The sequence below is a fragment of the Manis pentadactyla genome, chromosome 17, assembly GCF_030020395.1.
Source record: "Manis pentadactyla isolate mManPen7 chromosome 17, mManPen7.hap1, whole genome shotgun sequence".
In the NCBI taxonomy this organism is placed as follows: Eukaryota; Metazoa; Chordata; class Mammalia; order Pholidota; family Manidae; genus Manis; species Manis pentadactyla.
Window position 1 is genome coordinate 16,319,262 of NC_080035.1, and position 25,682 is coordinate 16,344,943.

Sequence of the window (25,682 nt, forward strand, 5' to 3'; positions counted from 1 at the left end):
TTTGAAGTGAGGTAAAAGGTAGGGTACATTTGTATGTCTTCTGGTTCTCTGAGACCACTATCCAATTAAGCTACACCTGACTGTGTCATGCTGACTTAGAAAAATGACTTACCAACTTATAATTTTCAAATAAGTAGAAGATAAAAGGAAATTATAATGCATATTTTAGCAGTTAAGCAAAGGTATGATGACCATCTCAATAGAAATGGTTTAGGTTTATCACTTTAAAACACCAATGAAAATAAAAATATAAGATGGGACAAAGCAAAGGCCACAACAACCACTGTATTATCTATTAATGTAATTTCAAGGCAACTGGCACCATGGTGTCTGTTTTCCCAGATAGGAATATTACTATTTAATCATATTTATTATAAATTTAAGAGTAAACATTAATAGTTTATGTCATTCGATTAAAATGAAACTCATCCCAAATCTTCAGGGATTGTCACCCATTTCTTGTTTATAGATGCATGAAACTCGAAAATTTCCTTTTAATATAAGAACAGTGGCTTTTCTTAGGAATCACATCACTGACCCATAGTGTTTCCTCATACCTAACAGGGAGGGGCATGTTTAAAAGAGGCAGCCAAAAAAACGATACATTCCCATCAATTTTTGGTATCAATAATTACCTGGTTGTCATGAGAGGTGAGGATAATAAGGGTGGCAAAAGGAAGGAGGGTGGGGAAGAGAGTATTCCTGGTGGTCTTAAAATCCAAGCATCACTGTTTTGCCACAATAAAAGTATATTTATGTAATTGATGCATTACAGAAACAAGAATGAAAGGAGTCTGATAGCAAAAGGGTGTTGACGATTGGCTTTTTTTGTGTGATAGAATAAATTCTTCTTATCACTCAATCTCTATTCCATAACTTGAAGGGTGTGTTTCTCCATGAGCACGTCTTGTATAAAGACACAAGGCCCTGATGTTGCCCCCTCAAAGGGCTTTCTCCTGAATCATGTTTTCCACAGATTGTTTCCTGCCAGCATTAGACGTGTCTAGTCTTCATATCCATCAGTTGAGAAATGAGTTTGGCAGCTCAGTGGCAGAAACCTAACAATTAACAAACAAGATAAAAATCAAGACAATAAAAGACTATCCCAAATATTAGGAAGAATTCTATATTGAATGGCTTGTATAAATCTAATTCTATGCTTGTTCTATATATAAAGGAAGAATCCCTCCCAGCAGAAAACCTTTATTTTGGTGGAATTTGTACTTACCATTTGACTGCGTTGGTGACATCTTCTTTGTTATAAATGATAGTTCTTCCCATATGAAGAAATAAACAAAAAGGGATGGGGGTGGAGAAGCAGGGAGGAAGGAAAGCATGTGCGTCAGTCGCTGGCCGCCACTGCCCTCTGCAGCTATTTTCCTTGGCAATCTTTCTAAATGTCTGTAAGAGCTGGCTTCACTTTTTAATTATTCATTCCCTTTCTAACACCATTCCTTTTGGTTTCTGCCACCTCCTGTTGCCCTCTAATTGCCAGTGGGTACCACACTAAGTTTATGAAGTGGACTTTTAATTTTATAGTCCAGGTAGGAAGCAGGTTCAGGGAAGTTAAACATCTTCCTCAAGATCACACTGTTGTGTAAATAGTAGGCTGAGATTAAATCTGAGTTTCAACACTGAAACATATATTTCAGAATATCCTTATTACAGTCTTCCTTTGTGTTTCCTTATCAGGGTGGCCTGAAAGCCTTCCTTGCTCTCTTCTGAGCCTCTGCCACTCAGCCTGGGCCGCTGACACTGGCGACTCTTGCCTCCTTGATTGTCTGACTGGCTGCTGTGGTGTTTGTCCCTCTAATGCTTCTCCTCTGGTCTCGTGATTCCCGGTCCTGTATCTTAAGTGTTCCGTCTTTACCCATCTAATTTTAGGACAGAAGTTATTTTAGGGATTAAATGTGAATCAGTTGCACTTCTTCCATTTGCACCCACCTGTCCAAAATGTTCTCACTGCCTCAGTTTTCCCTCCCTGCGATGGGTCTCTTAGACTTTTATTTTAATCACTAGACTTTCTTCAAAGATGTAATTCTTCATTTCCAGCTGCTAGTGGACATTTTCAATTAAGCACCCTACCAACACATCGCTCATCTTTTATCAAATTGGCCCCTGCCCTCTCCCCAACTTAAGCCAGACCCCTCCCCATCCATCTGACCACTCCTAGTGTAAATCACATTCGATGGCTTAATTCCCATCATGGCTGCTTTATTTGTTATCTCTGCGTCCATAAAGTTGATCTCTCATCTCTTAATGCCAAGACTCTTAGGAGAGGTTCTAACTGATCTGCTTCCTCCCACCAGTAGGTTTTCTACGATTAGCCTTCTGAAAGTCTCTTTTGTATCTATCACCACTCAGTTTACAAAACCCCAGTATCTTCCCTGTGTGGTAGACTAAGAGCCATACTCCTAGGCTCTACTGAGCTGGCCCCAAGTTACATCACCTTTTTTCTCACCTTTGTTCTCTAAACATTTTGCTGTACTTTACTGATTGATCTCCAGTAGACTTGCCCTTAGCATCTCCCATCTGCCCGAGATGCCTCTTTTCTTTACCAGTCCTAGTCATTTTCAAGACTAAAATCCATGGATCCTTTTCAGACAACCAAGAAAGGATCTTACCGTGCTCTGGACAACCGTGGCATCAGCCAGATGTTTGTGTAGCCAGTGAATTCAGCCACAGCTCAGTCATTTCCAGTTGCCTGAAGGTCAATACCTATCACAGTAGCAGGCAGAATTGATCAGGGAAGTATCTCCATCTGTCATTAAGAAGCCAGAATGACTGGATCTTTCCTGACCAGTCATGATCCGGTCACTTTGATAGTAAAGACAGACCTTGTCACTTGTTGTCCTCTTTCAGCATTAGCATCTGGCTACAGTCTTTAAGGGGAGAAAAGGCAAATTGTAACCATCACTGTTTTGCTTCATACTTTGTTTTAAACTGTGTCACATACATTTTTGGGCATAATTATAAGTCACTAAATGTTATTGGCATAAAGAGATAACTTCACAGTTTTAAAAAGATGAATTTATTTTTGGTTGCTGAATCAAATGCAATTAAAGTTTCAGGATGTTTACATTTTATTAGTAACAAATTGATAGCACATGGGTTTCTTTCTGTTTCTTACAAAGTCAGCAGACCTACTTTCACTCTATTTTGTTCTATTATCAGAGGAGTTTTTTGATACATGTATAAGCAAATATTTTCATATAGTGCAGCAGAACTGGGATGCTCAAATGTTTTAACAAATCAGGTTTTCCAGTTAATTTGGGTTTATTCAAACCCAAGAAACTGAATGTCTTTGATTACTCAGGGGTATTTCTAGATATGAGACATCCTAAGATTGTATTTCAGCAGTCATCTGCATATCATGAAGTTTTCATAAGTATAGACTTTTTTTTTCAGTTTCACGGAACTGCTAATCTCAATTTAAATCAGCAAACTTGCTTGTCACCAGTTTGCTTTATAAATCCTAAGTTAAAACACAATAAATGAATAGCTAATATTTATTGAATACTTACAAATACCTAGCTCAGTAGGTTAAGTTGCCACCGTTTGGTTAAGAAAAGCACAAGGCACCAATTATATTTGAATTTCAAATAACAATGAATAGTTACTATACACATGACTCACAATGTTGGAGGCATATGTATACTAAATTATTCATTGTTTGCAATTCAAATGTGACTGGATGTTCTTTATTTTATTTGTCAACCTAATGACATGGATTGTATGATTTTTTTGCAAGTTTATAAGCTATTGTAGTAAGACCCATTTCACAGAAGAGTCTGAAGCTTAGAGAGTTTAAGGAACTTACTCAAGGGTCATGGTCTGGGAAATGAAAGAAGTATTTGTGTCCAGATCTACTTAACTTCAGAGCTGAAGCTCTTAATCTAACCTCATTTCCTCACTTTAAATTCCTAAAATTGGAATTCTGGGATGAGAAGTTACAGGTATTTTGAAGGCTTTTGATTATTATCAAATTGCCTTCTAGAATGTGAACAAATTTGTATGTCCACCCGTGTGTCTCCCTGAACAGTCACTAACACAGGCATGATCTTTATTAGCTTAATTATTTAATTAATAAACCATAGAATAACATTTATTGTGAACTTATTTAATTTAGTGAAGTTGAATCCTTTTACGTTACTGTGCATGTTCTTTAGTGAGGGTTTTTACTCATGTCTTTAAGGTTAAAAGTTTGAAAGCCCTCAGGTATGTTTCTGCAGCTTGAGTCTCAAATTTGAGTGTGCATGATAATCACCTGAGGGCTAACACACAGATTTCTGGTTTCCCACCTTCAGAATTTGATTCAGTTAAGTCTGGAGTGAGGCCTGCTAATTCCCATTTCTAACAAGTTCCCAGATTATGCTGCTGTTCTGGGAACCATACTTTGAGCATCACTGTCTATAAGAAGGTCCTAGGTTCCTAGTAAAAAGAATGGCTACACTTGCTACTCATTGTTTACCACATAGTTCCTGATCTCAGAGTTACAACTCAAATGCCAGAGAAGAACTTTAATAAAAATCTGAGTTTGATACAGGACAAGTTATGAGTTTCAGTGCAATGAAACATTTTTTCAATGAATTTGCCAATGATATATGTAAATCATTATATATATATATGAATATTATTTGCAAATAATAAAAGCATCAGCTATTTAAGCTATGAATGGAGTTTTGTTTCTCTTTCTGTATAATTAAAAAAAAAATTTGAGTCTATTAGGAATATAATACACCTTTCCCTGAATGTTTCGAAGCAGCTAGCACCAAAAAAATATATATATATATATTAATCATGTACTTAATTGAGCACAACATTCGACTAAGTACTGATAAGTAAGAAATTAGAGATCTTCCTTGACTTACGATAAGGCTACCTCCTGTTGGATCCATTGTAAGTTGAAAACACAAATTATAAATGCATTTAATATACCTGGCCTACATTAAACATGCTCAGAACACTTACATTCACCCACAGTGGGGCAAACTTATCTCATATGAAGCCTATTTTATACTAAAGTGTTGACTATCTCACCTAATTTATTGAATACTGTACTGAATGTGAAACCAGAACGTTTGAATGGGTCCAGAACGGTTGGACATTCATCAGCGTCTTACCCCCATAGTCACGTGGTTGGCGGGGCGTCACAGTGGTGCCACAGCCCAGCGTCAGAAGAGAGAATTGTATTGCCTATCGCTGGCCCAGGGAAAGATCCAGATTCAAAATCTCAAGTACCATTTCTACAGAATGCATATTGTTTTTGCACTATCCTAAAGTCAAAAAACTATTACTTGAATCATAATAAGTCAGGGGCTGTTTGTAGTGCTGTTGAATCCTTGACCTTCAAGGAACACCAGACTTTGAAAATGTGTCTTGTAAGCTCTGTGGGCAGAGGCCATGCCTGTCTTGTTCATTGTTGTATCCTCAACATCTGCACATTGCTGGTATGGTGTCAGAGGTCAATGCATGTACACTGAATGAATGTAGGAAAGAATTCCAAGTTCCCGAAAGCTTTGGCTCATGATTACCCCAGATATTACTTATTTCACAAGGAGTCTTGGAAAGGGGAAGAAGGATAAAGAGGTAAATTCCAAGAATAAGGAACGTAACCAGCTTTGGGAATATGGTTCCATAATGATTTCCTTTAACAGAGTGAAGGGAAGACTTGGTATATTCATAGAATAAGATAAATTTAAAAATATCATAATGTCTAATTTGAGATTGGGGGCCTTAGAAGAAACCATTTTCTTTTAGTCAGAGGTAGGTGAGTTTAAGAAGAGGTGAGTAGGGATATATTAAAAGGTTTTACTCTACATTTTGGGTCAAAATAGGGATTTTGGCCTTCGGTAGTTAAAATGACATAAAGAGGCATATAAAAATGACTCTGCTCCTTTCTAACACACTGAGCCTTGTAACTTGGAAGGGCCAAAGTACTAAGAGATAATTTTTTTGGGAAAAACCTCATCAATATTATCTGAAGTGAGGAGAAGTCTATCTTCTTCTGCTCAGCACCTTATGTGTACATATGACCTCTGGCTGATTAAAATCAAACAAGAGGCTTATGTCAGGACCCTACAGTGAGGCACTAATTTCACCCTAATTGTTTTACACAAAGAAAAAGTGATGTATCCTTTAATCTGACATACAAGAAAAGAAAATCCTTTAAAAAGTCATCATAAGCATGACCATTTTCTTCCTCCTTGTTCACTGGAGATCTGTGTCCCGGCTCTGATGACCTCAGGTCCCCAGCAATTTCCCACTGCTGACTAGTTCCTCATTATGGGACATTGCTCCTTGCTTACTTCACTTCACTTCCTTTCACATCCCTGTTTTATTATAGCTCAAATCCTACAGCATGCCTTGCATTTTCTCAGACACACAATGCTGTTTTCTTGGAATTAAGACTTTGTATTTGCTGCTCCTTATCTCTGTCAATCACCCACCTCCACACTTATATACCACTACCCATCCTGTATTTAACTTGAAATTTTCTGTATGTGATCTTCCTTGACTTTCCCACATCCTAAGCCTGTGTTAGGTCCTCCTTTGTGTTCCCCTAGTGACCTGTGCTTACTTTCATCATAGCATTCACTGTATGTCATCATTGTGTGTTTTCTAGTTCTACCATTAGCCCTGGAAGTTTCTTGAAGTCAAGGACAGTTTCAGTTATCAGTATTCATTGGATTCCAGACATTCAGTAAGCATTATAGTTGTTCACCACATCACAGTTGAGTGAATACACAAATGAATGAAGCCAGCAGAGCTAAGAAGTCATGTACGTTTCAAGAGTGGTTTGAGAAGAAAAAATAGTCATAGGCAAAATTGGCACAGTGGACAGGTCCAGCATATATCCCTTATTACAGTTACACTGATATCTCTTTCAAAAATGAACTCTCTGAATTTTCTACTTAAAGATAAACATTCTCAGTTGCAAAAAATAAAATCTATCTCATTTAAGGTGAAAGAGACTTTATAAAAGACATTAAGTAGCATTCACTTTTTTCAAGAGGAGAAGTCATTGAACTCCATCTGGGCAGCCAGAACCATATATCCACATTATACATCAGGCTGTTCCGGAGAAAATTGCTCCAGCCATAGTCCCTAGGCCCAGGTGGTTTATACCAGGGCCCATGCACACGAGAATCTCTGCTTAGACTCTGCCATTCCTGCCTTTGAGAATGGAACATCCTTCTGCCCTTTCCACCTTCATGGAATTTGGCCTTCACATCACACTCTGTCTAAAAGAAGCCTCAGGAACCTGTTTCTGACTAGCCGATGTAGAGAACCTGCATACCTGTGCCCCAGCTGCAAGAGAGGCTGGCAAAGGCTTCCCCCTGGGAAGCAGGACCCCTTGGGTAGAAAAATACAAAACACATAGAAGGAATGTTCAGAAGGTTCAAATAAAAAGGATGCCCAGTGCACCTAAACATGCACTGCAGCTGGAGTTACAGTAAGGGGCTTCTGAGATCCCTTTCCATAATAAGGCTCTGTTATGTCCAGTAGTTTTACTGCTAGCCTTGATATATAGCCTTTGAGTTTGGGGTGGAAAGTTGCAGAAATTGTTGCATCATTTTATGGCTCCTAACATCTCAGTGCTTGTCCCGTCCAGCGGGACCTAGTTATTTGTGGGGACGAGGGGGATCCGACCTGAAAGAAAATGGGGGCGAGAGAAGAGCGAAGGCAAGACAGTATTCTGATCAAGCCTTCAAATTTTATTGTAAAACGGGGGTAGATATACACCAGTGTTCAGGGGCAGAGTGGGCCATAGGATACTTGTAAGCAGGGGATTGGCTGCAGGCGCAGCGAGTTACATTCTGATTGGCATATGATAATGGGGAAGGAGGGGGAGAAGAGTATCTCTTGGCGCGCGCGGGCTTCCTTGTTGGCGCGCGCGGGCTCGCAGCTAATCTCCAGGAAGTGAAGCAGGAACCTCATGAACTGTGGCCATCTTGTTGTCTTTGTGTGGCTCCCAACATCTCCTCCCTTTCTATTTATTTCAGAAAGGTGGGCCTTAATCGAGTGAGGGAATAGAGGCCTGGCTCCTCCAGCAGGGTAACATTTCGCAAATGCTCTCGGTATCTTTTAGGGAGGAGAGGCAGAGCTGAAAGCTAAATTGATCTTAATATATCAAGGCTTTATGTACATATGGATACCAACCTCTATGCAAGCCAGGCGTATTCTCAGGGAGGACCAGAGAGGTTCTAGGAAGAACCCTCCCTTGCGGTACTTTGTCTCGCACTCATCTCGATGCCCATACCCTCATAGTTAGGGGTATGTCTGGTTCTGGCTGACCAGCATATGGGCCACATTAAGTACGGTGCCAGAATCGATGGTACCATGGTTGAGGCGCCTGTAAAGTTGAGAACCGGAGACCGGGAGCATTGGTTGGTTCGGTGTAAGACTCTTCATCACAGGCTGTAAGTCTGTGATAATGAACAGCAACCGCTGGCTTGACGAGCTGGTCAACCTGCTCTCGAATAAAAACTGTCAGTTTTCTTAAGGCCCAAGGGCCAAGAGACACTAAAAGGAAGAATCCTGCCAAGGGTCCAAGGATGGTGGGGATCAGAGTAGTTAACCAAGGGGTGGCAGAGGTCCAGTTTTTATACCAGGCCTCATCCTTTTCTCTTTGTTTTTGCCTGGCTTCTAGGTTTTTCTTAACTTTATCAATGCTATCTTGCACTAACCCTGTTTTGTCTTTATAGAAGCAACATTCTTCTTTAAGAGCAGCGCAGAGGCCTCCTTCTTTCAGGAAAAGGAGGTCTAACCCTCGGCGATTTTGGAGCACTACCTCAGAGAGAGAGACAACAGATTCTTTCAGGCTGTCTAAACCTTCTTGCAGATTTTGTATGTCTTTATCAATAGCCTGACTAAGAGCATAATATTGTTGTTTAGAAGTAATTATGGAGGCAATGCCTGTTCCAGCCCCAGCTGCTCCTAATCCTAATATTACAGATAAGGTAATGGCGGTTACTGGCTCACGCTTAGTGCGAGTAGAGCCCGAGTAATATGGAAGGAGGTCTTCGGTGGGATGTATGGAAATCTTGGGCATGAGCATGACTAAAACACAATATTCATTGTTAGATATTAGCAAGCGCGGGTTAACAGAGGGCGTTATGCCAAAGGAGCAAGCAAAATAAGTACCGTTGGGCGCGACAAGGAATTCATAGGACAGCGGGGGTGAGAAGGAGCTGTTACAAATGGGTATTAGCTGAGGGGGTAGACGCAAGAGGGGGCTATGTATACAGAGGCCTATTCCCGAAAGCTGCGTCAATGTGAGACCCGGAGAGGTCTCTGAAAAACGGGAGGGGTCTGACCAGCGAGTCTTGCTGGAGTCATTGGTAAGTATGAGGTCTGCTGAGGTGTTTACTAAAACTGCTATCCCTTCGTAAAACGGGGGAACGGGGGAGAAACATAACCAGCACTCGCTATATCCAGTGGAGTTAAGGGATTCTGCAGTCACATTAGCCAGGCTTTTAAGGATTTCGCCTGTAGAGGGTAAAACTGGGGGGAGCAAGGCCTGGAAAACAGTACTAGTAGACAGGGGAGAAGGGTTAGAAGGTCTTGGGTCTCTTGCCTTAGGGGCAATAGGGCCAAGGACAACGTGCTTGTTGGCGTTTGGAATGGATCGAATTAATTTGATTTTAAAAGTGAGCCCAGGGTCCTTTCCTGAAACATAAAGCCTTAGCCCCCATTCATGTCCCCTGAGCCATCCATCAATAGGGGCCCTTTTTCCCTTGTCAGTAAAGGCAATGGAGAGCGGTGTACATCGCCCCCTTGTGGATTGGGTGCTTTGACATTCTGGGGTAACAGTTGAGTTAGGCTTGGGATTCCAAGCCCTACTTACAGTTATATAATCCCAGGTGGAGCTAGGCTTCCAACTAGCATCTCCTGTAGTCTCACACCCCCAGGAGTCACAGAAATAGGAGTCTCTATATCCACATTTATAGTTAAGGGCTCGATCTCTATGAGCTCCCGGGCAAACATAAAATTCTGTTTCTCTGAGGTAGGTTCTCCTAGGGGTGTTGTTACACCCAGGAGAGGTGGTAGATTGTCCCTCAGGGTAGGTCTCAGGGGAGGTGGAAAAAGGAAAGTAAATGTCTGGGGTCCCCCAGGCCGCAGAAGCTCCAGCGGCCAAGTCACAGAGGTCAGGGGCAAGAACAGGCCATGGGGGGGAACTTGCTAAGGTAGAAGAACTGAAAACGACGTCTCCTGCTTCACTGGTGACTGTCCAGGTGAAATTGAAAATCTGATGGGTCCAAACGGGGCGAAAGGTCATGACGAGGGTCAATAGTGTACAAATCTTCATTTTTGCCTCCTGAAAATAAACAGAAAGGGAAGGCTTCTCAGGGGTTAATATGCCCTGGACTGGAATTATTATTGTTTTTGCCTCTATTTGTGTCTAGGAGTTTAATGAGCCTATCTGGGAGCCATCGGGCATTTTGTGCCTTGGCATCATATATACAAGCATGTCCTTTCCCCCATATGAGCACAGGGTCAGGCCCGTGCCATGTGTTGGTCATCGGATCTCTCCACATAGCCTGTGCATAATTATCTGCCGTGGAGGGATGCCAAAGGCGATCAGCAGCGGTTTTACCCGCGGAGTCATAAGTAAGGAAATTAAGAACAAACAGTGCATGATTTAGGAGTGTCTTTGCATTACCTGTTTTCGGATAGAGTACTTCTCCCCCCGACTGAAGTTTGAATAACATGTTTTTAAGGGTTAAGTGGGCTCTTTCAACAATGCCTTGGCCTTGGGGATTATAGGGAATTCCTGTTATGTGCTTAATACCTAACTGCGCACAGAACTGTTTAAAGCTAGAGCTGGCGTATCCAGGCCCATTGTCAGTTTTTAAGATTTTAGGTTGTGGTAGATATGCCAGGCATGAGAGAACATGGGTAATAACATTTTTAGTTGCCTCTCCCGTTTGCAAGGATGCACATAGGAAACCACTACATGTGTCAATAGACACATGGATATATTTTAATTTACCAAAGGGAGGGTAATGAGTGACATCCATTTGCCATATCTCTCCTGGAACCAACCCCCGGGGGTTGATTCCATTATGAGGCTCTGGGAGGAGAGTTAGACATCCTTGACATTGCCGAACTATTTGGCGGGCCTGTTCTCGGGTGATTGAAAATTTGAGTCTAAGAGTGTGAGCATTGAGATGATGTAGTTCATGAGCCCGTTGGGCTGCAGCCAAGGGTGAGTCTGACGTGACAGAGGCTACTAATTGAGTCGCCAGATCAACTCTGTCATTGCCTTTGGCAAGCGGCCCTGGAAGGCCAGTGTGAGCGCGTATGTGCCCGATGAAAAAAGGGGCATCGCGGTTTAGAATTAATTTTTGCAATTTTGCGAATAGGGGGGAAGCATTTGTAGAGGGACGTATGTAAGGCACTGTCTCTAATAGGGGAACAGAGGTTGCTACATAGGCACTGTCAGTGTAAAGGTTAAAGGGGGCATCTATTAAAAGCTCAAAAACTTTGATTATTGCAGTTAGTTCAACAAGTTGTGCAGAAGAGAGGTCTGTCTGTATTCGAGTAACTTGCCCATTAATACTGAAAGCGGCTATACCGGAGGAGGACCCATCAGAGAACACCATTACGGCCCCAGCAATTGGCGTGGTTTTAGTCCTTTTGGGAAAGACAACCGGGGTCTTTTGAAGGAACTGGACTAATCTGTCTGCAGGGTAATGATTGTCTATTGTCCCCTGGAAGGAGGTGCAGCTAATTGCCCAATCATCATCATGTTGAATAAGCCATTGTAATTGAGATGTATTGTATGGGAGGGTTATAACTTCAGGGTCTCTCCCAAACAACTTGAGAGCTGCCTCTCGGCCTAAACGTAAGAGGGCAGCAACTAATTGAGGATAGGTAGCTAAGACTCTAGGGGGGGAGGCTGGCAAATGAACCCAAAATAGTGGATGGTTTTGCCAAAGGACTCCTGTAGGGGAGAAGGGGGTAGGGAAAATGAGTAGCCACAAACTTAGATGTGGAGAGAAGTAGCTAATGGTCTGTTCAGAAATAGCCCGCTCTACAATGGTTAATGCCCTTTGTGCTTCTGATGAAAGCGAGCGGGGGGAGGAAGGATCAGGGTCTCCACGTAGGACATCAAACAAGGGCTTTAACTCTCCGGTGGTCAGCTTTAAATAAGGCCTGAGCCAGTTGATGTCTCCTAGCAGACGCTGAAAATCATTAAGAGTGTTTAAGGAGCTTCTCTTTAACTGAATTTTTTGAGTGAGGATTTTATTAGAAAATAATTCAAAGCCTAAAAATAGTTGGGGGGGGTGGACCTGGACTTTTTCTGGGGAAATTTGTAGTCCTCGATCTCGGAGGGCAGTGACTAGCTGTTGACTGGCCGCATAGAGCTGTTGCTGGTCAGGACCGGCAAGAAGAATATCATCCATATAATGGATAATATACAAAGTGGGGAAGAGCAACCTAAAGGGGTCTATAGTCTGGGCTACAAACTTTTGGCAAAGAGTGGGGCTGTTGGCCATTCCTTGTGGGAGAACTCTCCACTGAAACCGGGGAGAAGGCCCTACACAATTGGTAATGGGTATACTAAAGGCAAAACGTTTGCAATCATCAGGATGCAAAGGTATGGAGAAAAAGCAATCTTTTAGATCAATTACTAATTTGACATACCCTTTAGGGATGGCTATTGGAGAGGGAATTCCCGGTTGTAATGCGCCCATAGAGACCATAGTCTTATTAACCGCCCTGAGGTCTTGTAGGAGCCTCCACTTGCCTGATTTCTTTTGGATTACAAAGATTGGGGTGTTCCAAGGGGATGTAGAAGGTTCAATATGTCCAGCAGCCAGCTGTTCCTGCACTAACTCTATGGCTGCATTTAATTTTGTAGTGGTAAGGGGCCATTGATCGATCCAGACAGGAACATCACTTTTCCAAGTAATCTTGTCTGCCTGGAGTGCAGGAGGAGCAACGGCCCTTACGAAAAATGTTTTTCAAACCCTAAACCTGAGCGGTCTATCTTAGGCGTGGCCAGTATCGGGTTGGGATCTCCCTGTTTTAGTTTGCCCAACCCCTGACCAGGGAGGTAACCCTGTGAAAGCATCTGCTGTGTTACAACTTCATTAGGGCTACACATGATGACCTTCATTTGAGAGAGGATATCTCTTCCCCAAAGATTTACCGGCAACCCAGGAACTACGAAGGGTTGAATGAATCCGGTATTTCCTTCTTCATCTTCCCAGTTTAATAACTGTGAGCTCTGTAAGGTGTTTCTTGACTGCCCAATTCCTTGTAGATGGGTCAAGGAAGCGTGTAAGGGCCAGCTGGAGGGCCATGAAGCCTGAGATATGACCGTAGAGTCGGCCCCCGAATCTAAAATTCCTTCAAATACTTTTCCTTGGATCTTAAGTTTAAGAGTGGGGCGTTCTTTAGTAATAGCTTGGATCCAATATAAGTCTGAAGAACCTGGGGTAGAGGAGCCTCGCTGCTTATGAATAGCAGGGTGAGATGTACTTAAAGGGAGGGGGAGCGCCTGCGCAAGGCGCTGACCTTTCATAATGCTGACAGGGCACTGGGGGGCACTAGCAAGAATTTTTATTTCTCCAGTATAGTCATTGTCAACTAAGGAAGGGTGGACAATAAGGCCGTTTATTGTGGTGGAAGCTCGCCCTAAAATTAGAAAATAAGTATCTTTGGGAGGTGGGCCATAAATTCCTGTGGAAATAATTGTAATTCCCTCCTCAGGCGTTAATATTGTTGAGGAGGAGGCACAGAGGTCAAGTCCTGCACTCCCGGGTGTGGCCCGATAGAGGGCGGGAGTGCTACAGCTAGGCTGTTCCCCGAGGCCGGCTGAAATGGAATTGGCTGGGGGGCCCGGGGCTGGCCCCTCAGCCCGTTTCCCTGAAAAGGGGGGGTGAAAGGATTTGTGGTACTGTAAAAAGGATTTGTTGGATTGTTACGGCACTCTTTGGCCCAGTGCCGCCCCTTATGGCAGCGAGGGCAAATACCGGGGACTGACCCAACTCTAGGAGGAGGAGCTGTGGTAGGGCATTGGCGAGCGAAATGGCCTGGCTGTCCACATTTAAAGCAGTTACGCATAGGCGGTGCGCCCCTGGGGAAGGAAGGAGGATAAGAAGCCGGGGGAGTTTGAACAGCGGCACCTACAGCTAAAAGGGCTTGGACTTTGGATGTAAAAGGATCGACATCTCTACACATTCTCAGCATTTCATCAAGAGTTTTGTCTCGAGTCTTACCGCGGAGGACGGCTCGACATGCCGAATTGGCGTTTTCATAGGCTAGCTGTTTTACAATCTTATCATTGGCAGCCGCGGAACCAAGGGTCCTTTCGGCGGCTTCTAACAGTCTGCTAACAAATTCGCTATAGTCTTCTTGCGAGCTTTGAGTGATCTTAGTTAGAGGAGTGTTAGCAGTCCCGGAAGCAGGGAGTGATATCCAAGCGCCCAAAGCGGCATCTTTCACTTGAGATAAAAGACCAAGGGGAAGGCGCTGCTGCCTGGTTTCAGAGATATATCTGCCCTGTCCTGTAAGCTTATCAAAAGTCCAGGACGCTGTTGGGGAATGAGGGTCTTTTACATTGGCAGCAGCGATGGTCTGACAGCGGTCAGCAAAATCTGCCTTCCAAGTTAAAAACTGACCACGGGTAAGCACAGCCTGGACTATACGCAGCCATTCACCTGGGAGTAAATGTCCTCCTCGAGACAGCGAATCAAGAACAGAAAGGGTAAAAGGGGCATTGGGGCCATAAGCTTTAACGGCCGCGTTCAGCTCTTTTAAGCTTTTGAAATGGATTTTGTGAAATTCTCTAGGGCCATCAGCAGGCTCGGCCGGCTCTGGCTCAGCCTGCTCTTCTCCCTCACTTTCTATTTCCTGAGCAGCAGGGGCGTCTTCGCTATCGCTTTCAAGATCGCCCTCCTCCGGGCTATGTGTTGTGGAGGTGGGGCCAGAGCGGGCGGAGGCCCGGGTAAGAACAGGAAAGAGCAGTTTTTTAGGTTGTTTTTTAGGTTTTGTGGCTGTAAGCGGTTTCTTAGAGAGGCCCCTTTGCGAATATAATGCGGGACGAACTGGTTGGGAGACAACTAATTTTTGGAGATGGCAAGTTATTCTTTGTTCTACTATCTGTGCTATTAGGTCTTCAGTGCTGGTAGGGGGGCTAACAGGACCGGGAGCCGGAGGGGGTAGCGGAGGGGCCGACGGGGGCAAAAAGGCCGGGGCGCAAACATTGGGAGGCTGAATAGAGGGAGTGTAAGAGGCTCTTTTCAAAACTGGGGGTGTGTAAGAAGGGGGGTTAAGCGACGGGGCGGCAAGGGGCCAATCTGGGTTGTGATACTTGGCCGCTTCGTCTTCTAGTTCAGCCGCGTCTCTCGGATCTAAAGGCTCGCCATTTTGGCTCTTAGTCACGACTGGAAAAACCTTTTGTGTATCGACAAAGTCCGAATCTCGAGGGAGAGGCGGATAAATGCAACATTTGGGAGGGGTATCATGGAGGGCACCGAGCAAAGATGGTGTCGGGCTAGGGGAGGGGGATTTAGCTGATTTTGGGGCAGGGGGATCACTCGAAAGAGACGATTTTGAGGCCGCCCGAGATAGGGGGCGGAGGCAATATTCTGCCACTGACAAGAGTTGACGTTTATCAGGGTCAGTATTTTCAACAATATCTCTGATAAGACCCCAATAGGAAAATACTGAAACAGGAACAGAGTCAGGGCCGTTTTTGATAAGATAATCATTTAAATCTCTACCTACTTTCTGCCATTTTTTAGGATGAATTTCGGGGCCATTAATGATAAACCACGGACAGACTTCATCAACAAAAATAAAAAACTTTACCAAGTCTTTCTTTTTAACTCGAACTCCTCTCTCCCTAAGTGAACTTTTTAGGTCTCTTATGAAGACCGCTTCTTTACTTAATTTAGTTCCCATTTTCTTGTAAGGCGGCCGGTACTCACCAGGGACGACGACCTCCGTGAGCGGCGAAAGGCGTCTCCTATTGTTTCATCAAGAAGGGGTCTGGCCAGACGATATCTTACTCGGGGGTCCGCCTGCGAAGGATCCGCGCCTCGAGCCCCACGTTGGGCGCCACTTGTCCCGTCCAGCGGGACCTAGTTATTTGTGGGGACGAGGGGGATCCGACCTGAAAGAAAATGGGGGCGAGAGAAGAGCGAAGGCAAGACAGTATTCTGATCAAGCCTTCAAATTTTATTGTAAAACGGGGGTAGATATACACCAGTGTTCAGGGGCAGAGTGGGCCATAGGATACTTGTAAGCAGGGGATTGGCTGCATAGCAGGGATGGCGCAGCGAGTTACATTCTGATTGGTATATGATAATGGGGAAGGAGGGGGAGAAGAGTATCTCTTGGCGCGCGCGGGCTTCCTTGTTGGCGCGCGCGGGCTCGCAGCTAATCTCCAGGAAGTGAAGCAGGAACCTCATGAACTGTGGCCATCTTGTTGTCTTTGTGTGGCTCCCAACAAGTGCTAATGCTCCTTCCTCTGCTGTTCTTTGAAACACATACTAGTAAGTATTTAGTTCTTATTCCCTGATTGCTGGGAATGTGCTGAAAACCTGAAGTTATTTTTGTTGGATTCAGTTTGAACAAGTGTTATTGACATTTTAAAAGTGAACAAGTTGACACTGAAATTACATCGAATGATGGCAAATAACAGAAGTTCGCATTTGGTCAACCCAAGTGCTTGATGGCTATGCCTGAACCCAGAATCTTAAGGGAATAAAAAGGCCAAAATTAAGGGATGACATAGGGAAAGAAGACTTCGGTGGTAATTTTAGCCTTCAGAGCCTCTCAAGGAGTCATGAGGACGCCCACTTAAAAGGTGAAATTAGAATATAAGAAATGCCCACTAGATTTGATTTTTACTTAGTTTCTTCAAGCAGTTTTCTGTGTCTCAGTCAGTTGGGTCTCATGACAGCTGTTGAAGTCAGTGGTGTTCCGTTACTCCTCAGTATGCCAGCCAATAACATTTACTTTAAACAAACCATCCCCCTAATTACCTTCCTTACTAGGCCTTCCGTTTTCTGATAAGGTCATAAATCTGAATAGAAATTATTTGACCAAACTCTTCTGTTTTATTAGCTGAAGAGGATAAAGGCTTGGGGGGTAGGGGGTTGCAAGGCATTCCTAAATCTCAGAACAGCAGACCCAGAACTTCTAAGACATAGTGCATAACAACACTTTTCCCTTATAAATTTACATGTTTCCACTTTATTTTTATCTACTCATTGATCACGGCAGAGCCCTCAAACAAAGACAAGAACTTCAAGAACTGTGGTGGTTTCTTAGCACTCCGGCCACTTTCCCTTAGAGCAGCTGATCTGTGGACCGTATTCCTGTTTTGCGTCTTCCACCCGCAGTGCCACGGCAGCACAGGTCCTCTTTGCCTTGCCTTTATTTCCGACTCTGTCTCTGACTCTGCTTCCTTTCTTTGTTTCTTAAAGTGGACATTTCCAGAGTTCTACCCTTGGCTCTTTTCCCGGCATTTGTACACGTTGACCTTCTCCAAGTCTTCAATGATTGCATCCATTTAGATGACTTTCCAAATTTGTGCCATACCATAGTATCTGAATATGGTTGGTCAAGATTCTGGAGATGTATTCAAGCCCGATGGCATTTCCAAACTCTCACCATTATTATAGCTGCATGACTTTGGATAAGCTGTTCAGCCTCTCTAGGCCTCAGTTGTACACCTGTAATATGGGAATTGAAACAGTACACCTACTTGATAGATTTATATCAAATGATCTAATATTTTTTAATGCTTAGACAGTGGAATCACTAAGTGCCATATACATGTTAAGTCAAATAAAGTTTAGGTGTGGAAATCATTAACATTGGTGAGCAAGTGGTAGATATGGAAGAAAGACAGGCCAAGAGAACCTCAGAAATACATTTTTGAAGTCAGGGAGTAGAAGGGGAGTAAAACCCTCTGTACCCAAAGTCAGTGGATTTTCTCATGCTTCCCACCCTTGTGACCACTTTGCTTGTTGTGCTTCCTCAGACGTCATTATCACCCTCCCTCTTGCGCCCCTGTTTCACATAATCCGAATGCTATACTGGTTCTTCAGACATCACTCCAAATAGCTTCTTTACTGAAGTTTTGAGATCACCATCCCTGTTTATAAAACAATCTTTCTATTAAAGGTGATTGTGATTTGAGTATCTTCCCAATTGATATGTAAGATATTTTTGGGTGTAAAGTTTGTGTCATACACAAGTCAGTCTTCCCCAGGCCCCCTAACATCCTATTGTCACTGTAGTTGGCACTCGCTTTTCAAATAACTTTGTCAAATAAGTGAGTCCTGTTATGAATCCTTGTAGGTTATGGAGGGTGTATGCGAGACCGAAGTGAAGCGAGGAAGAGAGCAAAGATGGAGTATCAGTGAGTCAGGCCACCGTCTTTCTGTAGGAGACACAATGCAGTTGTAGTTCAGCTCAGCTCTGTGTATGTCAGCCACCACTTCCACGTTTTCCTGCCAACTATTCCTTTTTTCTCAGAAGAATTGGAGTCATAACCTTGAGCGTTTTTTGGGCCCAGTCCTCTCCTTTTTCTGATGAGGGAGCTGAGGTGTGCAGAAGTAGACTTGTCTGCGTGAAGCTGCCCCTGGGCATCCTTGACAGGCAGCGGGAGTCGGAGATTTGATGGGTCTCATGACTTCCGCTACTTTGCAGATACGTCATTTAGACGATCTGAACCTGTTTGTTTGTTTTCACCTGGGGAAGTAACTGAACATCTGTCTAGCCTGGTAAGCAACTCCATGGATGTTCAACAAAGAGTCACCATCGCATGGGGTTTCCTTCAGCGGTACGATGCAGCCGTGCAAATGTCCGCCTGAAGCTCGTCTAAAGGGACACCACTGAGGCTGTGGATGGCTGTGTGTGTGAGAGATACCGGGGACAGGCCTAGAATCTGGGTTTCTTGATTCTAACTCTAGGACTGTTCATTAAGCTTATTTATATAGTATATATACTACACGATTACTGGTGACCTGCTACATCTTGTGCAATGAAGATAGGCGACCTGCTGTAATAAAGCCAAAATTACAGTGGCTTTATATAAGAGAGCTGTGTTTTTTGCCCCCTATCACAAGGCAATGATGGGTGGAGGAGGTGTGGGCGCTCTGGTCTGTTCTTCCCTCTGTGGGCCAGGCACCTCCCAACTGGTCCCGTCAATCCAGCTCGAAGACTGGGAGAGGGAGCTGTGGGTCATACCAGAGGATTGGTTAGGAGCGAGGTGGCCAAGTGGAGCATGTTACCCCACCCTGCATTCCTCTGGCAGGGGTTTAACCCTGCAGCTGGGTCTGTCTGGAAAGAAATGTAGCTGTGTGTATGGGGGAGAATGGGAGATTGATGAATAAATAAGCTGTTTCTGTCACAAATACTGTTTTTTAACGTTTCCAAAGTACATTATCTAAAAATGACCCTGTTCAATCCTAATCTTGGAGAAACTGTAGGCCATGGGAATTATATTTGACTAGGTAAAGCTTTATCTAATGCTACACATTTTTTAAACAAAGTTCATAAAGCTAGTTGTTACATAAGTACTATTTTAAGGACTTTTGAGTACATGGCTCTTATTTTTTTAATCATGAATACCACCTTTCTTGGGTTTCTGTTAGTAAGATGATTTCACTACATAACCACCATTTTTTTTGTTTAATGCAAATAGGGAACTAAATTAAAAATGTGTCTCTTGTGCCCATTTTCCAGTGAATTAAATAGTTTTAGTCCTAATCAACTTTGTTTAGTTTATTAATTTAAGGTTTTAAAATACAAAACATTAAAAAAATCAATAAATTTCTCTGCCTTAAAGTATCTTGAAGAATTAGGTTGATTCTTAAAGTCAGTATGTCTATCAGATCAATATAAATGTCTTATATGACTTTGAAAATGTAGTGGAGAATATAGAAATTCTAAGTATCCTGAGCTTCACAGGAGTATCAGAACCACTGCATTTCTTTTTCTTAAAGGGAAGGACATTTATATCCTGTGTCTCGAAAGGAATTCAACGTGTTTCAAAGTATCATTGGATATATAGACTAGAAACTCACAGTTCCTACCTTACTCTTTATGGAGTGAACAGTTAACAAAATTTTATGTATAACTGAAAGTCATAGATGTTGCTTTTCAGGAAATGAGTTGATTTAAAATTGACTAACTTAGGAAGAAGAATATGCAATAATTTAGAGCTTATTATAAGGATACCATTTAAGGAATATGAAAATGTAGGGAATATTATATATATTAAAGATGTACAGTGAACATGAAAATATCTTAAATAATTATAGTAGTAGTCCTATAAGTGATTTTAAAACCCAATGTACAAATCTTCTTCTTAGAGTATCAAAATTAGAAAATAGGATAATTGCATTTAGGTATTCATATTAAGATAACACTAAGATACTCTTAACCTTTAAAAAGAAATGAAAATGATGCCTTATAAAATACCCTAAAGTAAGATTTAGCGTTATAGAAAAATATTTGTCTTAGAGAACAAAATGCCTTATTTGGCTTGGTAATTCAACAACATTCTGTTTGAATTTTTAAAATATTCTAATTCCTTGATGAACAAAAGTTCTTTTGAATGTTATATTGCCTTTATTTTTATGGTACTAGGGGCCAAAACATTATATTAGCACTTTATTAAAACCACTATTCTGAAAGTTATAAAAAGAATGAGACAACTGTTTGGCTTTCTTGTAACCAGCCTGGGGCTCTCATCCCCCACCTCTGTGGTATTTCTTTTTCTCACTGAAACCCTCTGCCAACCAAGGAAAGCCCATTAATCTACTTCACTGCCCCAGTGACTTTATTCTTTTTGAATCAATGAGGCAGAGCTTCATTACATGTGTTGGTAGTTATGTATGGACTTAGGCTATGTAGACTATTTATCTGGCTTCTCCATCAGATATTTTATGTTAAGGTTTTTAAAAAAAATTTCAAATCAAAGTAAAAAAAATGTAAATGAAGCCAGGTACATTGTACAAATGTAGATCATCACAAAGAATTTACTAAACAAAGCAGCAGTCTATTAAACCACCTTCCATATTTGAAACACCTTTTATTCTTCTAATATGTGCAGCTCTTGTAATTGCTTCTATGGCTATGAATGTTCCGCATTTGATCACATGTATTTGTTTTCTTTTAAGGAAGAAGGAAATTTAGCATAGTAACCCCATCCATCTTCATTCCAAATATAACGTTTTAAATTATTATCTTTCATCTATTGGTTTACTAATTATACTTGAAATAATATGCATAAACATGAACTTCTTGCCCCAGAAGTCTAGGCCATTCTCGACTTCCTATCGTGCAGATAAGGGTATTAGTACGCCCATCCTTTCTACCACTTTTCATCAATGATCAATATCCATCAGACATAACTTACTTGTAACCTGTCAAATTAATACATATTAGATTCTTTTCTCTTATTATGTTATAAAGTATGGAACCATTATCTCTTACCTTTGATTATGGAAACATTGCTCTCTGCAAAGCAAATTGGTACTCCATGATTAGATTTTCTTTTCTGCATGTCTAATATCATAACCCCTATGAACTCTAAGGAGACTATTTTAAGCAAGTTCAAATGGGGTCTCTTTTCTCACATTCCATCCACAGATAAAAACTATGCTGTATATTTTAGTTTGGTCAATCCTGGATAAAGTTAAATTCTCACTTTCGTTAAGAAATTACAGATTTCTGCATTGGGTAACCATTGTGTGGAATACATTATACCTTCTCTTGTGGATGTTTTTCTCAAAGCTCACTGATTTCCTGTTCTAATGTGGATTAATATCTTTCTAGACCAGCTGTGTAGGGATCTTCTGGGGATTCTTTTGTAACACATTCTTTCTTAGATCTCATGTCTTTTTCTTTCCGCAAGAAAATATGAGAAGTAGGCTATATATTCTTGTATACTGAAATTTCTTGTGATCTTATATTTGATAGTTGGTATTGATAATAGAAATAATTAAAAATTTTCTCAAAATTTTCATAGCATCCTGCGTTATTCATTTCATATCTGATGCCAGTTTTACTCACATGTATATGCTTTGTTTTTTTTCAAAGTAGAAATGTTTGAATCATTTGTCTTTTGTCTTCTGAAACTACAAAATTGACTGTAGAACTGGTTCTTTTCATGTACTTTGTACCGTTTTGAAGATCTCTGTCTTTACTGCTAGGAAAGGTTTTCTACTTTTAATTTTATAATTTTCTACTCCCTATTTTCTTTGTTCTCTCTCTGGATTATTTATGAATTAGGTGTTGGACCTCTTTGGCTGATCTGCTTCTTATTTTTATTCTACCTCTTTTTTCTAATTTATGACAAGTTTTCTTATTCCCTGATGTTTCCATTTTGGTCGCATGTTTCTTTGTGCTCCTGCTGTGTAGGTGGGTTTGCTTACATAATCCTTTCTCTGAGCAAAGCGGCTGACTAGCGCTCTTTGCGAGATGAGGTGATCAATTTTGAGTCTTCACTTAGGGACAAGTGGGTCGTGGGCAGCCACCGGCTTGGAAATGTGTTTTTCCTGACTAAAGTTTTGTATAAGGGACTATCTCCTATTGTTTGCTTCCCATTGGGACATTTCTAAACTTAGACTTACATTTGAGAATTCATGAGGAAATTTCCAGCAAACTTCCAGCAATCTGCATGCTCTTTGTTTCTGAGAAAAATTCTTATATTTTATGAATCCTTATTTCCCTGAATTGAGTTGGTTTGGGCAATGTAGAAGAAAACCTCAAAAAAGCAAACAAACAAAAAACATTTTGCTGCTCTTTTTTCATAGTGTAATCAAACTGCTTTCAGTGTAGAGGTTTTGGATTTAAATTTTCTCCATTCTCAGCTCATGGGTTCTGGGTGGAGATATATCTATCCTTAGCTCTAGAAGTAAAGCCTGTGACCCAGAGTTGATGGAATTAGTTCATCCCATTTCCCTGGCCACATGATTCTTTCCAGGGCAAGCAAGTATCCATATGGAAAAAAAAACAATTAAATCAGTTTTCTATTACATATAAATATCAATTCCAGATGTATTAAATATGAAAAAAAGAAAAATAAAAAAACTATCAAAAGGGAAATCATTTTATGACCTTTGACTAGGAAAGGACTTTTATAAATTTACTCTGAAATCACAAACCATAAAAAATTATTCAGGTATCTGAGGACAATAAAATATAAATCTTTTGTATTTTGACAGGCTATAAAATGCAAGAAGAAATTGGCAAGACAATCTCTATTATAAAACCAAAGCTTGTAATAGATATTATATAAATAATTCCAGTCAATTAGTAAGAAAAAGACAAGGAACCCTGAATAAAAATTCTTTAATACTTAGCAAAGGAAGTATGTGTAAGAATGTTTAGTTCAACAGTGTTTAAATAGTAAAAAATTGGAAGCAACCTAAATGTCCAATAATAGAATTAGAATATTATACTGTTAATAGCTAATGTAAATCAACTATTGCTACACATATTTACATGGATAAATCTCATAAAGATGTTGAGCACAAAAAACAAGTTACAGGAGAATATAGATTCTAAGAATTTTATAAAACATTTAAGGCATGCAAAAATTATATGCATGTATTTTTTTACTTGCAGATTCAGTACAAAAAGTGAAAGCATGGACACTAAACAAGTTAGTGATAATTATCTGGGAGGTGGGGAGAGACAGGTGAGGGAAAAGGACCAAGGACATAGAGTGAACTTCAAGTATATCTGAAATGTGTTATGCTTTAAGCCAGGTTTTTATTTTAATGTCTACTTGTGTTTGGATTCATTAAATAGAGAATTAATCTTTATGAACCTCATTTGAACTTTCCATCAAATGAGCCCCAGGCCAGCCCTAGGTCTAGGGGCGGACAATGCATTTTCCCATTGTCAGTTAAAGCAGGAGAGCCAAAATACACAGGCAGCTATTATTATTGTTCATTTCAAGTTGATAATTAGAGATTTAAATTTGCAACTGAGAGTTTTAGAATGTCTGAAATAAACTAATACAATATTGAGATCTTGGTAGCGCTTAATATCAGGCAGAGCTGCTTCTGTGAGGATGGCTCCCAAAAGGAGATCTCTAAAGTTTGCTTAGAGTGAGCCATGTTTTGGAATTCTGAGAAACTTCGTCAAGATCTCATCAAACACAAAGTGCAAATTAATATACTGACTTCTCATCTCTGTGTGTGTGTTTGTGAATGGATGCTCTAATATGAAGGTTTGTCCCTTGTAGTCCAACAGCTTGTTGGAGTCCAAAAAGATTCCTTCCAACTAGTTTATATGTTGTGTCCCTACAGTGTAAATTCCTGATAGTTCTGACTTCAAACTTGTATCAGTACATTGTTCAAGTAAAATCAGGTTATTCATGATTCTCCTTTATTCATCTCATTTTAAGTGGTCAGAGGTGACTGTGGCTAAAGTATTAACACAGCCCTGCATCATAAGTACTAATTTTCCAAATATTTATATGAATACCTTATTAATGTTTCCAGATCCTACCCTAACTCTCTGGATTATAATCTCTAAGGATATAGTCAGGAAATACATTCCTTGAAAAATCTCCCTAAATGGTTTTAATCATTAGCCGTATTTCAAAAACAAAAAGGGTGGTTAAATGATGTGATTACCCCTCATATTCAGACTTTGGGTTTTTACTTTATAGTTCATTTTTACTTGCATATTGATTTTATGTTGATTATCTGGTTTATTTGCATTGCTTGATTACAAGGTACGTCATTCCGTACATTGATTTGTTTTACTGGGCCATGTGAGTAGAAGATTAATTTAGTTTTATGAGCAATCATAAACGACAACTCATCAGGACTCTCTCTCTCTATATATATATGTATCTGTAGTTACAAGCAATGCGTTATTTTACAATTCACAACCAGCATTTGCTATTTTTATCTCCCTAGTAAAATACTTTCATTATTTAAGAAACTGAAGCAGGGTCTGATAAGTGCAGGTGAGCCAGATGGAGTTGAGATATTCAGACCTACGAACATAAGAAAATATTACAGTTTGTCAGACCAAAGGTACATCCCAGTTTCCTATATCTGACAGGGGCGTCAGGAAGGACTGGTGAGATGAGTTAGTAGTTCTTTATAATATGAACCTCTAAAGTTACCAGAGAGATCCTGAACCCTCTTCTTTTTTAAGTGCTAGTCATGGACTAATTCTACCCATGTATTTTCCAAATCTCTCCATTTGTTTCTATTTCTTAGTTCTTCTGCTCTGCATTCTTAATGAATTCTGTATTTTTATTACCTACTCTATAAAGTAATAGGGCTTGATTTTTGCCTTAATTTGTTCTTTATAGCTTCAAGGATTGTTCCCTTATGTAAACATCCTGGATAATTGGGCAAGTTTGTGTCCACTTTAGTCACACTGTAATGATCTTGTAGACACCAAAACAGCCTTTTCAGACATATTCTGGACAGAAGAAAATTTTTTAGAAATGGAATTTATGGCACTCTTTGGCTATTATAAATTTCTGTTCTGTGGATCTTTCTAAATCATGTGTGTCCTCATTAAAACAATCAAGTAATGGGCACACTGAGTCTTTTCTTATTAGAGTATACTTTCAGTTTTATTTTTCAAGCCTCTTATAATGAACATCATTAATATATTTATAAACATTTTATATTTTCAATCTATTCAACCAGGAAACCAACTGGCTA